Source organism: Pseudophryne corroboree, chromosome 1 (assembly GCF_028390025.1).
Source record: "Pseudophryne corroboree isolate aPseCor3 chromosome 1, aPseCor3.hap2, whole genome shotgun sequence".
Classification (NCBI taxonomy): domain Eukaryota; kingdom Metazoa; phylum Chordata; class Amphibia; order Anura; family Myobatrachidae; genus Pseudophryne; species Pseudophryne corroboree.
Genome location: NC_086444.1, coordinates 39324022 through 39343573, shown reverse-complemented (window position 1 = coordinate 39343573; position 19552 = coordinate 39324022). Strand labels below are relative to the sequence as shown.

General features: G+C 44.7%; 1 long non-coding RNA gene across 1 annotated transcript in view; it reads right to left on the bottom strand.

The window, feature by feature from the left end:
- Positions 1-519: 519 nt before the first annotated feature.
- LOC134884752 (uncharacterized) overlaps positions 520-19552 on the bottom strand; it is a 70954-nt gene continuing 51921 nt past the window's right edge. The window contains exons 2-3 of the long non-coding RNA XR_010169391.1: positions 1323-1490; positions 520-949 (exon numbers count right to left, since the gene is read on the bottom strand). This is a non-coding gene — a long non-coding RNA (uncharacterized LOC134884752). The remainder of the gene's footprint in view (positions 950-1322; positions 1491-19552) is intronic.

The window sequence follows — 19552 nt, the reverse complement described above, 5'->3', positions numbered from 1 at the left end:
GGATTGTTGAATAAGGATACATCATTTATAAGAAGTCGAATGACACATAGAAGATACCCTGAGATACCGGTGACCAAAGATACCTTTATGGGAGTGTACTCACTATTGATTATGTGAGTACGGTACATCACAATATTTGAGATCATTGGTGGAAGGAGTTTGTGCGACTGATTCACTCATGTTGTCTGAGATTGGTGGCCAAAGATACCTTTTTGGGAGTCACTTCCTTTAAACGAGTGTGAGTTTTGGTACGCAGAATTATATCATCATCCTTGTCTGCACATGGGTGTCACCATTTTCATATAAACATACTACACCATATCATTTCCATTTGGTTTGTTCTGAGGTACATCCATCACTGGAAGAAATCTTATGGACTGATGATTAAGGATTGACACATCTTCTACAAGAGGTTCGGTGACCTGTAGAAGATACTTCTTCCGAAAAAGGTTTTTTTTGCATGGGACATTTATGTTGATACAGGACTGAGCGCTCAGATACATTCTTTTCTTTGCATTATTGTCTCCATTTCAGGGCATTGGTGGTCCCTTTGTTTGTATTTAGCTGTATAAGTTTGTTTTGCGCCTTGGGACAGTTCATTTTCTGTATTTTTGGTATTGGCCAATCTGGTGAGCTCCGTATGTTTGGTGGCTGTTGCTTCTGCATAGGTGGGGCATGTGATGGGCTATACTCCTTACAGCTTGTGTGTTTTTTTGCAGACTTTCAGCGGTGTGGCCGAGCTATGTGGCCCAGGTGGTCCAAAATGCCTGGTCTGAAGACTGCGTCGTGGCTATGCTTGGCCTTATGTCTTGCTCAGGTGTTTGTGGTTATGTTTGGGTTGGTAAATCTGTGGGTGTTGCGTATGGTGGTGGTATTGATGTAAGTTGAAGGGTAAATGTGTCCTCAGTTTGTTGCTGTTGTGTGTCACTTTCATGTTGACTGGTGTCTGCTGAAAATATAAAGCAGTGATTTTTTTGTTAGATATTGTGAAGTACATTTTTGATGGGTTTTTTTTGTATTTTTTAGGAACTAAACTATAATTGGACACAGTAGCGCAATATGAGCTTGTTTGCATTTGGATTTACGCATTGCATTTTTGGCGTTTTGCTTTCCGTAATTTTGTATGTGTTGGTTATGCTAATATATGCATTGTGCACATATTGTGATGATGCAATGTCTTTATGTGTTTATCTGTGCTATTATTATGTGGATAACTTGACAACTGCAGTTTAACATCTACATTTCGGAGCATTCACACTACTTAGATAATTTACTAAATTACTCCTAAACTTATAAATGATGGATTACACACATCAACTCACCTGGCAAATGTGGTGATTGTGGGGGCATGCGTGGGGGACTGTACAGCAGTTGTTGTGGGGGCACGGGTGAAACCAACGATATGCGGCGTGGGGGTGATGCCTGAAGTGGTGGCCTGCTAGTCACACCTAGGCTTTGCCTCCGCAGGGGCACAACGGCTGAGGATGTTCCTGTTGAGAGAAGTGTTTGCATAAATTAGGATGAAACATAGGGGTAAATTTACAAAGATAGGAGTTCCATTTAAAATGGTTTGTTGCCCATAGCAAACATACATATTCGAATTCTCATGTATCTAGCACCTTCTAGAACACAGGTACTCAAACTCGGTCCACAGGACCCCACACAGTGCATGTTTTGCAGGTAACCAAGCAGGTGCACAGGTGTATTAATTACTCACTGACACATTTTAAAAGGTCCACAGGTGGAGTTAATTATTTCACTTGCGATTCTGTGAGGAGACCTGCAAAACATGCACTGTGTGGGGTCCTGAGGACCGAGTTTGAGAACCTATGTTCTAGAAGAAAGAACCTGGAATCTTATTGGTTACTATGAGCAACAGACTATCTATAATAGAACTTCCATCTTAGTAAATTTACCCCATAGAGTGTGAAACATAACAAAGGGTAATGAATTTACCTCCATCAGCATCATCCTCTGCTTCAGACAATGGGGGTCATTCCGAGTTGTTCGCTCGGTAAAAATCTTCGCATCGCAGCGATTTTCCGCTTAATGCGCATGCGCAATGTCCGCACTGCGACTGCGCCAAGTAAATTTGCTATGCACTTAGGAATTTTACTCACTGCATTTTCATCGTTCTGGCGATCGTAATGTGATTGACAGGAAATGGGTGTTACTGGGCGGAAACAGGCCGTTTTATGGGCGTGTGGGAAAAAACGCTACCGTTTCCGGAAAAAACGCAGGAGTGGCCGGAGAAACGGGGGAGTGTCTGGGCGAACGCTGGGTGTGTTTGTGACGTCAAACCAGGAACGACAAGCAGTGAAATGATCGCAGATGCCGAGTAAGTCTGAAGCTACTCAGAAACTGCTACGAGGTGTGTAATCGCAATATTGCGAATACATCGTTCGCAATTTTAAGATGCTAAGATTCACTCCCAGTAGGCGGCGGCTTAGCATGAGCAAATCTGCTAAAATCCACTTGCGAGCGAACAACTCGGAATGACCCCCAATGTGCTAGCATGGCCAGAAGGTGTATGTCTTTTTTTTGTCACTGCAAACATAAAGGATTTCACATGTTACTCTTATGGGCCCTACACACTGGCCGACATCACTGCACGATATGAACAATCTCGTTCATTAATGAACGAGATAACGTTCATATCTTTCAGTGTGGAGGCACCAGCGATGAACGATGCGCGGCCCCGCGCTCGTTCATCGCTGGTGCCATGTCGACTGTGCATGCAGGCCAATATGGACAAGATCGTCCATATTTGCCTGCAAGTCTACCGAGCCGGGTGATGGGGGGAGTGAAGAAACTTCACTCCCCCTGTCACTGCCCCCCCCGCCGCCGGGTCGCCCGTCAGCCGTATTGGCGGTCGGGCAGCTCGGCGGCACATCGCCGAGTGTGTAGGACCTATAATTCTGTATTTTGTTTTGAAATGTTTTGTCAGTAAAAATCACCATTTATATTAGTTTAAATATTGTGCATGGCCAAAGTATTTATCCCGAAAAACACCTTTAGTAAAGTTTTACAGAATATATAAAAAACCATGTCTAAACTCTATTCCAGCATGCAAAAGAAAATGTCTTGACAAACTCATCCTACAAACACTACTTGATCCAATATTAAACACTCTCATAATACAAAACATACTTTAATATATATAATGATCACCTTTAGGACTGAAATATGTTTTACACTACACATCCAAATAACATACAATAGAAGTAAATACATAACTACAAGATGGGCAAAGTCCATTTTGCACACATACATCAGCATATGTGGCCTTAACAGGCCAAAAAATAACAAAAAACTATTTTTAAATTAAAAAAAAAACCCAACCCCCCCCCCATCTTATTAAAACACCGGTGGGCCCATCATGTCCCACACCGAAACTGACTAAGGATAAGGGCAAAGAATCAAGTTTAAACAAAACCGCAATTTCAATAGATAACTAATTTAACATTTAGGACAACAGAGCATACACAATTTGAGAGTTAATTGAGAGACTAGACAACACATAGGGGTATATTTACTAAGCTCCCGATTTTGACCGAGATGCCGTTTTTTCATCAAAGTGTCATCTCGGTCAATCTCGGTCATTTACTAAACACTAATCACGGCAGTGATGAGGGCATTCGTAATTTTTTGCTAGTTCAGGTAAAAAATTACGAATGAATACACCATCGGTCAAATTACGCCTGTTTAGATACGAATCTCGGTCATTTACTAAGCAAAAAAACACAAAACACTGCCGTGAAAAATTACAATTCGCAAAAAAGTCCTAAAAAAAAACAGACCTGCTTTTTTTATTCGTGATTTGAGATGCATGCAGGGATCCATGAGATCCGTGCATGTATATCAATGGGAAGGGGTGGGAAAGTGTTTTTTGTTGTTAAAAAAAATTGCGTGGGGTCCCCCCTCCTAAGCATAACCAGCCTCGGGCTCTTTGAGCCGATCCTGGTTGCAGAAATATGGGGAAAAAAATGACAGGGGTTCCCCCATATTTAAGCAACCAGCATCGGGCTCTGCGCCTGGTCCTGGTCCCAAAAATACGGGGGACAAAAAGAGTAGGGGTCCCCCGTATTTTTAAAACCAGCACCGGGCTCCACTAGCTGGACAGATAATGCCACAGCCGGGGGTCACTTTTATACTGCGCCCTGCGGCCGTGGCATCAAAAATCCAACTAGTCACCCCTGGCCGGGGTACCCTGGGGGAGTGAGGACCCCTTCAATCAAGGGGTCCCCCCCCCCCCAGCCACCCAAGGGCCAGGGGTGAAGCCCGAGGCTGTCCCCCCCAATCCAATGGGCTGCGGATGGGAGGGCTGATAGCCTTTGTTGAAAAATAAAAGATATTGTTTTTAGTAGCAGTACTACAAGTCCCAGCAAGCCTCCCCCGCATGCTGGTACATGGAGAACCACAAGTACCAGCATGCGGCGGAAAAACTGGCCCGCTGGTACCTGTAGTACTATTACTAAAAAAATACCCAAAAAAACACAAGACACACACACCGTGAAAGTATAATTTTATTACATACATACACACATACATACATACTTACCTTAAGTTCCCACGCAGGTCGGTCCTCTTCTCCAGTAGAATCCAAGGGGTACCTGTTGAAAAAATTATACTCACGAGATCCAGTGGTCCAGGCTCCTCGGCAAATCCAGGGTTAATCCACGTACTTGAATAAAATAAAAAAACGCTGTCACGACCACGAACTGAAAGGTGACCCATGTTTGCACATGGGTCACCTTCCCACGAATGCCAGAAACCCACTTTGCCTTCTGGCTAAGTGGGTTTCTTCAGCCAATCAGGGAGTGCCACGTTGTAGCACCCTCCTGATCAGCTGTGTGCTCCTGTCCTCACTGACAGGCAGCACACGGCAGTGTTACAATGTAGCGCCTATGCGCTACATTGTAACCAATGATGGGAACTTTCTGCTCAGCGGTGACGTCACTTTAGGTCAACCGCAGGGCAGAAAGTTCCCATCATTGGTTACAATGTAGCGCATAGGCGCTACATTGTAACACTGCCGTGTGCTGCCTGTCAGGGAGGACAGCAGCACACAGCTGATCAGGAGAGTGCTACAACGTGGCACTCCCTGATTGGCTGAAGAAACCCACTTAGCCAGAAGGCAAAGTGGGTTTCTGGCATTCGTGGAAAGGTGACCCATGTGCAAACATGGGTCACCTTTCAGTTCGTGGTCGGGACACCGTTTTTTTGTTTTATTCAAGTACGTGGATTATCCCTGGATTTGCCGAGGAGCCTGGACCACTGGATCTCGTGAGTATAATTTATTCAACAGGTACCCCTTGGATTCTACTGGAGAAGAGGACCGACCTGCGTGGGAACATAAGGTAAGTATGTATGTATGTATGTGTGTATGTATGTAATAAAATTATACTTTCACGGTGTGTGTGTCTTGTGTTTTTTTGGGTATTTTTTTAGTGGTAGTACTACAGGTACCAGCGGGCCCGTTTTTCCGCCGCATGCTGGTACTTGTGGTTCTCCAAGTACCAGCATGCGGGGGAGGCTTGCTGGGACTTGTAGTACTGCTACTAAAAACAATATCTTTTATTTTACAACAAAGGCTATCAGCCCTCCCATCCGCAGCCCATTGGATGGGGGGGGACAGCCTCGGGCTTCACCCCTGGCCCTTGGGTGGCTGGGGGGGGGGGGACCCCTTGATTGAAGGGGTTCCCACTCCCCCAGGGTACCCCGGCCAGGGGTGACTAGTTGGATTTTTGATGCCACGGCCGCAGGGCGCTGTATAAAAGTGACCCCCGGCTGTGGCATTATCTGTCCAGCTAGTGGAGCCCGGTGCTGGTTTTAAAAATACGGGGGACCCCTACTCTTTTTGTCCCCCGTATTTTTGGGACCAGGACCAGGCGCAGAGCCCGATGCTGGTTGCTTAAATATGGGGGAACCCCTGTCATTTTTTTCCACATATTTCTGCAACCAGGATCGGCTCAAAGAGCCCGAGGCTGGTTATGCTTAGGAGGGGGGACCCCACGCATTTTTTTTAAAAAAATTACATTGTTTACTTTAAAAAAAAAAAAAAAAAAAACCCCAGCACGGATCACACAAATCCGGCCGAGATTGATTGTAAAAAAAAACGGCAGTGTTTTGCTAATCACTGCCGTTAAATTAGGTAAAAAAACACGAATGACATCGACATCGGAAGAAAAGAAAAACACGAATACGACAGCTTAGTAAATTAGTCGTAATCCATTCAAAAAGTTGCAGTTTTACACTGCCGATGTCATTCGTGATTGAACTTTGACCTATTTTCGGAAATTACGAATCTTAGTAAATATACCCCATACTGTTTGTTTACAAAAATAAGAACACACAAAAAAAACCTTACCAGACACCCTGGGGCGATCAGAGACCCGCACATATGTGGCCCGCACTACCTCGGGGGGAATCAGCCTCTGCAGCGGCTCCTCATATTCCAAATAGGTAGCTACAAATGGGGGTCCACCTCCTGTTTTGCGTGCAGACTTGGCCTCCTTCGACATTTTGGCTTTCACACGCCGTTTAATATCATAATAGCGCTTTCTGCAGGTCTCCTCTGTTCTCCTCACAACCCCCTCACTATTCACAGCGACTACCACCTTCTGCCACATTACAGCTTTTTTCCTAGCTGACACCTTACCAGCATCCTGACCAAACAACTGACGATGATACTTCATTATCTCCCTCACCAGGGCAACATTCTCTGCATACGTAAATTTAACATTACGCCCAGACTTGGTCCTCACATGTGGCTGCGGAGCAACATCGCTCTCACTAGAGGACTCAGGCGCCTCCTCTGCCACCTCCTCCGCCTCACTTACCTCACTAACCTCCTCAACCTCACTATCCTCCTGCACCTCCCCAACCTCACTCACCTCAGACATGCTGAGAAGAAACACAGAACAGATAATAAATATAAAACACTAAACAAATACCTCCTCTACCTCCACACACACACACACACACACACACACACACACACACACACACACACACACACACACACACACCGACAAGAGACTCTAAAAAAAAAAACACAGACAGTAAATAAGACAGACTAATAGTAATAAGTAACAATACAACCACAAAAACAAGACAACTTTCAATGCACAACACTCAGAGATCACAATACAAAAACCACAACAACTCACCAAGCTCCTCTCAACACTACCTCTCTCCTCACCACCAGGCTTGGACTGGCCCACAGGGGTACAGGGGAAACCATCAGTGGGCCCCACTGCCTGGGGGCCCACCCCCTCCTCTAAGGATCAGGTTCCAGATTGAGCACTTGAGTTATACACTATACATGTGTTACATTATACTGCACAGGACTATGGTGTATTCACTACAGTACATTGCTGTTATGAATCTGGTACATTATATTGATTTATGGAATCATATTTATGAATATTAATATTTAATATATCATATATGGTATTTAATATATGGATATATTTCAATTAATATGCATTTATCATATATATCTGCAAATATATTATGTCAGGCTTACAAACTAATTGGCTGATACATATATGCAGTCCTTATACATATGACTTATGAAGTTATTAAGTTAAGATTCCTTAAAGAGAGTTCAAGCTTGAATATTACCGCTCTTTTTATATGATTCTTTATTTACAGGCAGATCAAATCGTACAGAATAAGATATACACAGTAGTGATATATATACTAATTATAATTATATATGCTTCCTTCGTTACATAACATAAAACAACATGACATAAGTTTCACAAACAGTTTCAATTGCTAACATAAAATGTATACTTGCAAGTTAAAGATTGCCATCCCAAGAATCATTCCTTCTGCATGTTCTCCATGACTTCTCCTCCTGACTGACTTCCTTCCTTCTCCTTCTTCTTCTCCCTCTCCCTCTTCCTTCTAACTCCTAACTACAAGTCTGGTCCTTTTATCTCATATTTTACCAATTCAAACTATCATATTCTCATAGTTTCCAATGGAATAGGTAATTATAGGTTTGTCAGATTCCAAGGTGTAATAAAACAAACATTGAACTGGGCTGTCGTGTCCTGTTCACGGAGGCATGGTGTCATAAAAGTGTGGTGTCCACACTGCCTTAAGCAAGTATAGTATTGTAAAATCTGGAATGTCTTTTCATCCAAAGTTCTGTTGTATTGACAAGTTTTCCTGGGGTCGGTTACACAATGTTTTATCAATGGATGTGATCTCTTTTCATAGTAGTTAATTTATACTCCCTAGCTTTTAACCTTCACTGGACAATAGACAAACCAGTAGATTCTGATCTACTGTAAGCACACCTGTGAATTCCAATGACCAACAGAGCTCTGTCACATACCTATTATCATTTATGGCCTAATACCTTTTCTCTACAATGACTCTTGATCTTACTGTAACCTCTCTGGCCTTATTTATGACTAGAGCAGAATAAACCTGTTCCCTACACTATTTTTTACCATCTTGCTGTAAAACACAAATATACAGTATATCTATATAAACACATACACAAACCTAATCTCTTAAATCAGCTAAACATTACCTCATACATTCAAACTTATTTCATATCTATTCCTTACTATATATATCCAGTATACTGTCCACTATGGTAACATCGCCTATTTATAATGAATTATATTTTGATTCAGACAATATCCATTGCCCTAATATTATACTAAGTGCAGACAATTACCTATAAGGCAACAGTCGCCCCCTTGTGGCCATGAGAAATTCTTTTGATTGGCCACACATTAAACTAGCGTAATTGCTTCCAAATACATTTCAAAATATTCCTTCAAACATAACTTTCGTTGTAACCATAATATATACCATAAGTGTAATAATAATAACCATTATGATTTTAAAAATCTCTAAAAATTCTTAGCTTACCTAACCTTATTCTACTTTTAACTAAAGCAGACAAAACTGAGGTTTTTATTCAGTATTCATGAGGAAAACTAATTTCTACAGACATTTGGAATACCATAGCCCAATTGTAGACCTTTTTTCTGTATCTGGATCAGTACGTTTGGACATTTTTGCTGTTCTTGTATGTAGCAATTTACTGGGATAAGACTGTCATCTGCGTGGTTTGCTTGCAATTGGAGATGCCTTGCGTTTGCATTATGGCCTTGCGTTTGCAACATTTGCACCATTACTAGAAGTAGAATTCTTCGTAGCAGCTGCTCCTTTGCTTGCCATTTCGCTGTTTGAGGCAGAGGGCTGTGTACGTCGAGTGCTGTGTCTTGAACATTCAGTACTTGTGACGACCCTCAGTAATAGTAATAGTCTTTATACAGTCTTTAGCAGTTCTGTTTCCTTTGCGTTTATCCAATGCCGCAGTTGTGACCAGTGTCCATATTGCTTTTGCACAAACAGGTTGTGATTTTGAATAGAACAGGCATATATGAAACAGTCTTTTTTTTTTTCTTTCTTTCTTTCTTTCCTTGCTTGTTAATAGTAGGTCTTAATTGTCTTCGGGCAATAGTACCACAAATGGCTGTGAGTAGTACACCTACTCTGTTCTGTATTTCCTCACTGAATAAATTACCATGCAGTCTTAAATCTCCTTATTCTACCTTGTACCTATTTATACATCTCAATCTTACATAAACTTATACCAGTTTAACCCATATAAAGGCGTTTTCTATCCTACCTATATTTTGACTAATAATTATTTAAAATGCTTTTGATGTGTATATAGTAACATCCTATCAATACAATAAATGAATATAATTTTGCTTCAAACAGATATTAAATATCATTTAGGAATGGCTTTAAATATATCTAATTCCATCCAATATTATTTTATATGCAGCCATGTGCATATACAGTGACCCTGTTATGCTACAAATAATTATCTTAGACTTGTGACAGTCTTTATTAAGAGAATTATTCATCCCACTTAATAATCTCGGCCCAATTTGTTATAACGCGGTATACCATCCTGTATTAGATATTTAATTACTTTTGAAGCTTTTACGAAGGAAGCATAGGTAGTATCTACTGTGTAATATTAAAAAAACATAAAATATTTACAAGGTATATAATACAATTACATAATATATATATATATATCAGACAAATGTTTACATATATGTGATTAAGGTATATGAAGGGATGAGACAGTTCTGTATAATCACAGTGATGAGATGTGCTGTACACTGTTTTGGGAGTGTACATGTAGTTTGAAAGACAAGTAATGATTACTTGTGATGAAAAGGTTAATGAAAACATTCCCCTTTCTTGTGAAACTAGAAAACTCCTTGAGGATTTGTCCATATATCAGTCTTTAGGGATGCTATGTAGATTTTGCTGGATAGCAGCGATGAAAGGGTTAATGAAGACCTTTTCCCTTGTAAATTGGAGTCTTTTTGGAGTCTTGCACCATTCTGTATACAGGTTGCCAGGATTACTATGAATCAAACAAAAATACATACAATGACTATCACAGATATTTATACAGTGATTTAACATAGCTTGCTATGCATTCTGTCCTATCTGCTGCATGTTATCAGGTACAGAATTTACAAATGTGTCTTTAAAGATTGAAGAACAAACAAACAAACAATTGTTTCTGGCCTGTGCCAATCTTTCCTGTCACATTGTGTGTCAATGACAGCACAATTGTCGCTGCAGATATGATGCTGGTTTAATTTGGAAACTGTGGCTGTTTGAACATCAAAGCAAACAATGGCTACATTGGATCTAACAAGTAAAGGAATGATACTACCGTATTCACTTGTGACCATACTCCCTTGTGATGCAGCCTGGTCCCAGACTGTCTTTAACCATAGCGTTTGCTGCTTGGTGTGGCTCCTTAGTTTGGAAGAATCTTGGAGCTTCTGAAAAAACCTACTTTTGTGGGGAGAGAAACTTGTTAAACTTTGCCAAATATGTATTGCAGGTCCCAGGGCTTTCTGTCTTTCCACACCTGTAATAAAATGGTTATGGCACCAGGGCATAAAAACATTTTCATCCTGGTGATCCTTTTTGTCATTGTTAATTGGTGTGTGGTTTGCAGAATGACACTCTGCATGTGGTCTCTCTGAGAGCATGCAAACATTTGCACCATCACTAGAAGTCTCTGAGTGCTCTGTGGGGGTTACATAAGTTTGGGAACTTTGTTTGTAAACATGCATTCCTGAATTAATTTCATGGATTTTCCCTTTAAACATGTTTCCAGGTGAATACATTTCAAGGTTTGCAACTCTGGTTGCCATGGGAGTTTTCACCATGGGGAACTTCCCCACCCCTGTGTGCACTGTACTGCTGCTATCAGTGTTTAAATCTGCTGACAATTCACCTTTGCCTAAGGGCATAACAAATTCTTCATTTACATTGGGAACTCTGAGAGTGTATTCAGCAGAATACTCATAATCTGAGTTACAATGATCTTCCCCCTTACTAGACACAGTATAGGGGACATCTCCTATTGCTGCTACCTCCTTTACATTAATGTGCTGTCTGATGATAGACACATCCGGCACATTGCTACTTTCTTCCTTTACCACAGAGGCTGTTCTGCTGGTGGTCTGTGTGACCATAGCAGACTCCATGCGCTGCACATTGATGCAGTCCTGCAACATGTAACTTTCCTTAATTTTAGGATCTTGACTGATTAAGTCATTTCTGACTCCTGTAGACTCTGTGTACAGAGTTTCACATACCTCAACACTATTCCTGTTTGGTGTTTCTATCTCAGCTTGCTTGCTGGATGTTATCTCTTCATCAGAGATCTTGACAATTTGATTACAAACTGTCAGGCTTTTCGCTTCTGCCCCAAACTTTTTCTGTTTATTTTTCTGTTTAAGGGACTTAAATAACGAATGCATTTTTGCATTAATGGTCAGGCACGCCTTACGAAGACGTGAACCTGATTCTTCTTTACATTTCTGTTTGGCTTCTAGAGCCGCAGTTCTGCGCATTTTTCTAAATGCTACAGAAAACTTTTGCATTTTTAACATTTCAATGCTAAATTTATATATTCTTTGTTTTTAGTACTGAAGGTATCCTCTCCTTAAGATTGACCGGTGTCTTAAGGTTAAACTCTAATACCTGGTACATTTATACATTTATTTGGAAATACTCTTTTCCACTGTGCACATTTTCTATTCTAGGCCTTTAAATTCTTTATTCTCATTTGTAACCTATTCCACTGTGATCTTGTATTTTGCCAGCAGGCTTATAGCCTTTGGTGCTGCTTCCTAATAGATATTATGTTAGTTAAAATAACGTATATTGCACTAACACATTTATCCTAGGTTATACAGAATACAAAATTGACATTACACAATGGTAATAAATTTTCATAGATACATCCCCACCGTGATTCTGCAGATTTGGTAGCCAGCTTATAGCATCTGCTACTCCTCATAAATATTATAGATCAGATAATCAGATTCAGTAATAACAAGTCCAATTCGTGGTCGCCAATATTGATTTATGGAATCATATTTATGAATATTAATATTTAATATATCATATATGGTATTTAATATATGGATATATTTCAATTAATATGCATTTATCATATATATCTGCAAATATATTATGTCAGGCTTACAAACTAATTGGCTGATACATATATGCAGTCCTTATACATATGACTTATGAAGTTATTAAGTTAAGATTCCTTAAAGAGAGTTCAAGCTTGAATATTACCGCTCTTTTTATATGATTCTTTATTTACAGGCAGATCAAATCGTACAGAATAAGATATACACAGTAGTGATATATATACTAATTATAATTATATATGCTTCCTTCGTTACATAACATAAAACAACATGACATAAGTTTCACAAACAGTTTCAATTGCTAACATAAAATGTATACTTGCAAGTTAAAGATTGCCATCCCAAGAATCATTCCTTCTGCATGTTCTCCATGACTTCTCCTCCTGACTGACTTCCTTCCTTCTCCTTCTTCTTCTCCCTCTCCCTCTTCCTTCTAACTCCTAACTACAAGTCTGGTCCTTTTATCTCATATTTTACCAATTCAAACTATCATATTCTCATAGTTTCCAATGGAATAGGTAATTATAGGTTTGTCAGATTCCAAGGTGTAATAAAACAAACATTGAACTGGGCTGTCGTGTCCTGTTCACGGAGGCATGGTGTCATAAAAGTGTGGTGTCCACACTGCCTTAAGCAAGTATAGTATTGTAAAATCTGGAATGTCTTTTCATCCAAAGTTCTGTTGTATTGACAAGTTTTCCTGGGGTCGGTTACACAATGTTTTATCAATGGATGTGATCTCTTTTCATAGTAGTTAATTTATACTCCCTAGCTTTTAACCTTCACTGGACAATAGACAAACCAGTAGATTCTGATCTACTGTAAGCACACCTGTGAATTCCAATGACCAACAGAGCTCTGTCACATACCTATTATCATTTATGGCCTAATACCTTTTCTCTACAATGACTCTTGATCTTACTGTAACCTCTCTGGCCTTATTTATGACTAGAGCAGAATAAACCTGTTCCCTACACTATTTTTTACCATCTTGCTGTAAAACACAAATATACAGTATATCTATATAAACACATACACAAACCTAATCTCTTAAATCAGCTAAACATTACCTCATACATTCAAACTTATTTCATATCTATTCCTTACTATATATATCCAGTATACTGTCCACTATGGTAACATCGCCTATTTATAATGAATTATATTTTGATTCAGACAATATCCATTGCCCTAATATTATACTAAGTGCAGACAATTACCTATAAGGCAACAGTTATCATGTATTCACTAGCAGTATTAACTATATATATTTATCAAGGGTCCCAGACCATACATCAGCGGTGGCCAAACAGTCGATCGCGACTGGCACATGGCACTGTGGGGGCATATCTGGCACTGTGGGGGCATATCTGTAATCTGGCACTGTGGGGGCATATCTGGCACTGTGGGGGCATATCTGGCACTGTGGGGGCATATCCGTAATCTGGCACTGTGGGGGCATATCTGGCACTGTGGGGGCATATCTGTAATCTGGCACTGTGGGGGCATATCTGGCACTGTGGGGGCAAATCTGGCACTGTGGGGGCATATCTGTAATCTGGCACTGTGGGGGCATATCTGGCACTGTGGGGGCATATCTGTAATCTGGCACTGTGGGGGCATATCTGGCACTGTGGGGGCATATCTGGCACTGTGGGCACATGGCACTGTGGGGGCATATCTGTAATCTGGCACTGTGGGGGCATATCTGGCACTGTGGGCACATGGCACTGTGGGGGCATATCTGCAGGAGTGGTGGGTTAGGCACTAGTGGCAGGTATAGGCTGCAGGAGGGGTGGGTTAGGGTTAGGCACTAGTGGCAGGGATAGGATGCAGGAGGAGAGGGTTAGGGTTAGGCACTAGTGGCAGGTATAGGCTGCAGGAGGGGTGGGTTAGGGTTAGGCACTAGTGGCAGGTATAGGCTGCAGGAGGGGTGGGTTAGGGGGTTAGGCACTAATGGCAGGGATAGGCTGCAGGAGGGGTGGGTTAGGGTTAGGCACTAATGGCAGGGATAGACTGCAGGAGGGGAGGGTTAGGCACTAGTGGCAGGGACTGGTCGATCGCGGACATGCGACCAGTCGATCGCGATCCGCCGCCCAGCCACCCGAAGCTGCACCTCTCCTGCCTGCCGCTCTGCCTCCTCAGTCTGGTCTGCGGCAGTGACGGGCGAGTGTATAGCTCAAATCAGGTGCCGGTTCGTTAGCCAATGAGAGCTCGCGGACGGGCGCCTGATTTGAGCTATACACGCTGCCGGAGATTAGACTGAGAAGCAGGGCGGCAGGCAGGAGAAGCGCACGCTGCGCTCTCCACACAGCAACAGTGAGCTCTTCTATGGGGGCATATCTGGCATTGTGGGCACATGGCTCAGTGGGGGCATATCTGGCAATGTGGGGCATATCTGGCACTGGGGGCATATCTGGCTCTGCGGGCACATGGCACTGTGGGGGCATATCTGGCACTGTGGGGGCATATCTGTAATCTGGCGCTGTGGGGGCATATCTGGCACTGTGGGCACATGGCACTGTGGGGGCATATCTGGCACTGTGGGGGCATATCTGTAATCTGGCACTGTGGGGGCATATCTGGCACTATGGGCACATGGCACTGTGGGGGCATATCTGGCACTGTGGGCACATGGCACTGTGGGGGCATATCTGTATCTGGCACTGTGGGGGCATATCTGGCACTGTGGGGGCATATCTGGCACTGTGGGCACATGGCACTGTGAGGGCATATCTGGCACTGTGGGCACATGGCACTGTGGGGGCATATCTGGCACTGTGGGGGCATATCTGGCACTGTGGGCACATGGCACTGTGGGGGCATATCTGGCACTGTGGGGGCATATCTGGCACTGTGGGCACATGGCACTGTGAGGGCATATCTGGCACTGTGGGCACATGGCACTATGGGGGCATATCTGTATCTGGCACTGTGGGGGCATATCTGCAGGAGTGGTGGGTTAGGGTTAGGCACTAGTGGCAGGGATAGGATGCAGGAGGAGAGGGTTAGGGTTAGGCACTAGTGGCAGGTATAGGCTGCAGGAGGGGTGAGTTAGGGTTAGGCACTAATGGCAGGGATAGACTGCAGGAGGGGAGGGTTAGGCACTAGTGGCAGGGATAGACTGCAGGAGGGGTGGGTTAGGCACTAGTGGCAGGGATAGACTGCAGGAGGGGTGGGTTAGGCACTAGTGGCAGGGATAGACTGCAGGAGGGGTGGGTTAGGCACTAGTGGCAGGGATAGGCTGCAGGAGAAGAGGGTTAGGCACTGGTGGCAGGGATAGGCTGCAGGAGGGGAGGGTTAGGGTTAGGCACTGGTGGCAGGGATAGGCTGCAGGAGGGGTGGGTTAGGGTTAGGCACTAGTGGCAGGGATAGATTGCAGGATGGGTGGGTTAGGGTTAGGCACTCGTGGCAGGGATAAGCTGCAGGAGGGGAGGGTTAGGGTTAGGCTCTAGTGGCAGGGATAGGCTGCAGGAGAAGAGGGTTAGGGTTAGGCACTGGTGGCAGGGATAGGCTGCAGGAGGAGAGGGTTAGGGTTAGGCACTGGTGGCAGGGATAGGCTGCAGGAGGGGTGGGTTAGGCACTAATGGCAGGGATAGGCTGCAGGAAGGGAGAGTTAGGGTTAGGCACTAGTGGCAGAGATAGGCTGCAGGAGAGGAGGGTTAGGCACTAGTGGCAGGGATAGGCTGCAGGAGGGGAGGGTTAGGCACTAGTGGCAAGGTTAGACTGCAGGAGGGGTGGGTTAGGATTAGGCACTAGTGGCAGGGATAGGCTGCAGGATGGGTGGGTTAGGGTTAGGCACTAGTGGCAGGGATAGGCTGCAGGAGGGGAGTGATAGGGTTAGGCACTAGTGGCAGGGATAGGCTGCAGGAGGGGAGGGTTAGGCACTAGTGGCAGGGATAGGCTGCAGGGTAGGTGGGTTAGGCACTCGTGGCAGGGATAGGCTGCAGGAGGGGAGGGTTAGGCTCTACTGGCAGGGATAGGCTGCAGGAGAAGAGGGTTAGGGTTAGGCACTGGTGGCAGGGATAGGCTGCAGGAGGGGAGGGTTAGAGTTAGGCACTGGTGGCAGGGATAGGCTGCAGGAGGGGTGGGTTAGGGTTAGGCACTAATGGCAGGGATAGACTGCAGGAGGGGAGAGTTAGGGTTAGGCACTAGTGGCAGAGATAGGCTGCAGGAGAGGAGGGTTAGGCACTAGTGGCAGGGATAGGCTGCAGGAGGGGAGGGTTAGGCACTAGTGGCAAGGTTAGACTGCAGGAGGGGTGGTTTAGGATTAGGCACTAGTGGCAGGGATAGGCTGCAGGATGGGTGGGTTAGGCACTAGTGGCAGGGATAGGCTGCAGGAGGGGAGTGATAGGGTTAGGCACTAGTGGCAGGGATAGGCTGCAGGAGGGGAGGGTTAGGCACTAGTGGCAGGGATAGGCTGCAGGAGTGGTGGGTTAGGCACTAGTGGCAGGGATAGGATGCAGGAGGAGAGGGTTAGGGTTAGGCACTAGTGGCAGGGATAGGCTGCAGGAGGAGAGGGTTAGGGTTAGGCACTAGTGGCAGGGATAGGCTGCAGGAGGGGTGGGTTAGGCACTAGTGGCAGGGATAGGATGCAGGATGGGTGGGTTAGGGTTAGTCACTAGTAGCAGGGATAGGCTGCAGGATGGGTGGGTTAGGGTTAGGCACTAGTGGCAGGGATAGGCTGCAGGAGGGGAGGGTTAGGGCTAGGCACTAGTGGCAGGGATAGGCTGCAGGAGTGGTAGGTTAGGGCTAGGCACTAGTGGCAGGGATAGGCTGCAGGAGGGGAGGGTTAGGGCTAGGCACTAGTGGCAGGGATAGGCTGCAGGAGGGGTGGGTTAGGGCTAGGCACTAGTGGCAGGGATAGGCTGCAGGAGTGGTAGGTTAGGGCTAGGCACTAGTGGCAGGGATAGGCTGCAGGAGGGGAGGGTTACCACTAGTGGCAGGGATAGGCTGCACGATGGGTGGGTTAGGATTAGGCACTAGTGGCAGGGATAGGCTGCAGGAGGGGAGGGTTAGGGCTAGGCACTAGTGGCAGGGATAGGCTGCAGGAGGGGTGGGTTAGGGCTAGGCACTAGTGGCAGGGATAAGGCTGCAGGAGTGGTAGGTTAGGGCTAGGCACTAGTGGCAGGGATAGGCTGCAGGAGGGGAGGGTTACCACTAGTGCCAGGGATAGGCTGCACGATGGGTGGGTTAGGATTAGGCACTAGTGGCAGGGATAGGCTGCAGGAGGGGTGGGTTAGGGTTAGGCACTAGTGGCAGGGATAGACTGCAGGAGGGGAGGGTTAGGCACTAGTGGCAGGGATAGGCTGCAGGAGGGGAGGGTTAGGGCTAGGCACTAGTGGCAGGGATAGACTGCAGGAGGGGAGAGTTAGGGTTAGGCACTAGTGGCAGGGCTAGGCTGCAGGAGGGGAGGGTTAGGCACTAGTGGCAGGGATAGATTGCAGGATGGGAGGGTTAGGGTTAGGCACTAGTGCAGGGATAGGCTGCAGGAGGGGTGGGTTAGGGTTAGGCACTAGTGGCAGGGCTAGGCTGCAGGAGGGGAGGGTTAGGCACTAGTGGCAGGGATAGATTGCAGGATGGGTGGGTTAGGGTTAGGCACTAGTGTCTGATGTAAGCATACATGTGAGCATCTTCCTGTTTCATGTACTGATATTAAGTGTTGGGAAAAGAAACCTTAATGAGAATTCTCTCCGAGTGCTTTATGTAAGAATATTGTGAGCGCACATTTGATTGCTCTCCACAAGGGTGACCCTATAAGAACTTTAAAGCGTGCACCACCCATACGGAGGAAGATTGAGGATCCTCTTCATGATAAATATACCCCATTGAGCCACAGAATAGAAACTGAGATCTTCCTTTCTTTTCTTCTTATCCTTTCTCATGATTTGAACCTACGGAGACGGCCATAGAACCTTTCCCCGGTAGAATACTTCAGGAGAACCATCCAGAATCATATGAGAACTTAATATTTATATTATCTACTGCATTGTTTATGTATGGAGCGCCACTGAAAGTGTGTACTAAAACCCTTTTTGTATGTCTTATCTCTTGGAGTGTAACTGGTGATACACTCTTGTCCACACTTACTATAGCTGCTCCTAGGGCGCAGGAATTTCCTCCATTCCCATTTTAATTTATTACATGAGGGGAGAGTTATGGTTATGCACTAGGGCGAGGGAATGCCGTGTGTGTGTGTGTGTGTGTGTATGGGGGGGGGGGGGGGCATCTGTACCCATAGAGATCAGGTTCTCGACTGTGCACTTGAATTATACATTATACATATGTTACACTATACTGCATAGGACTATGGTGTGTTTTCTACAATGCAATGTTATCAATCTGGTACATTATCATGCATGCAATAGCAATATTTACTACATTTATTTTTCAAGGGGCTCAGACCATGCACTCTTTAATGGCTAGGTAAACCAATGTGGTGGCTGGCCACACCCCTTCTGGAGACTGACCACACCCCTAAACATGGGCCTCTACCACTGCATTCTTCTGGTGGGCCATTCATACCCTAGTCCGACACTGGTTAGGGTCATGCTGCAGATGGGGAAGGTTAGGGTAAGACACTAGTGGCAGCGATAGGCTGCAGGTGGGGCAGGTTAGGGTAAGGCACTAGGGGGAGGGTTGTGCACTAGGGGGAGAGTGCATTATGTATTTAGAAGCATCAGAAGCCCCACCTGGAAGCCATCAGCAGCAGAGCTTGGGGAATCACTATGTGGCATACTGGGGGCATTGTATTAATACTGAAGATGGCACTGTGGGGCATAGTATTTATACTGGGGCACTATTAACCTGACCACTGGATCCAGAAGACTCTGCCAGAGCCCAGCTAGCAGGTAAGTGATCACTGCACCTTCAGGACTGTTTTTTCAACACTCTAATTGTGTTGACATGATGATCGTTGAAGTGGTCAAGGTCAACATGGGGTGGGGGGGCACCCGATTTTCGTGAGCCTCCCGGCCATTCCGACAGAGTAGCCAAGTATGTGCTGCACCAATGGTAGTTCT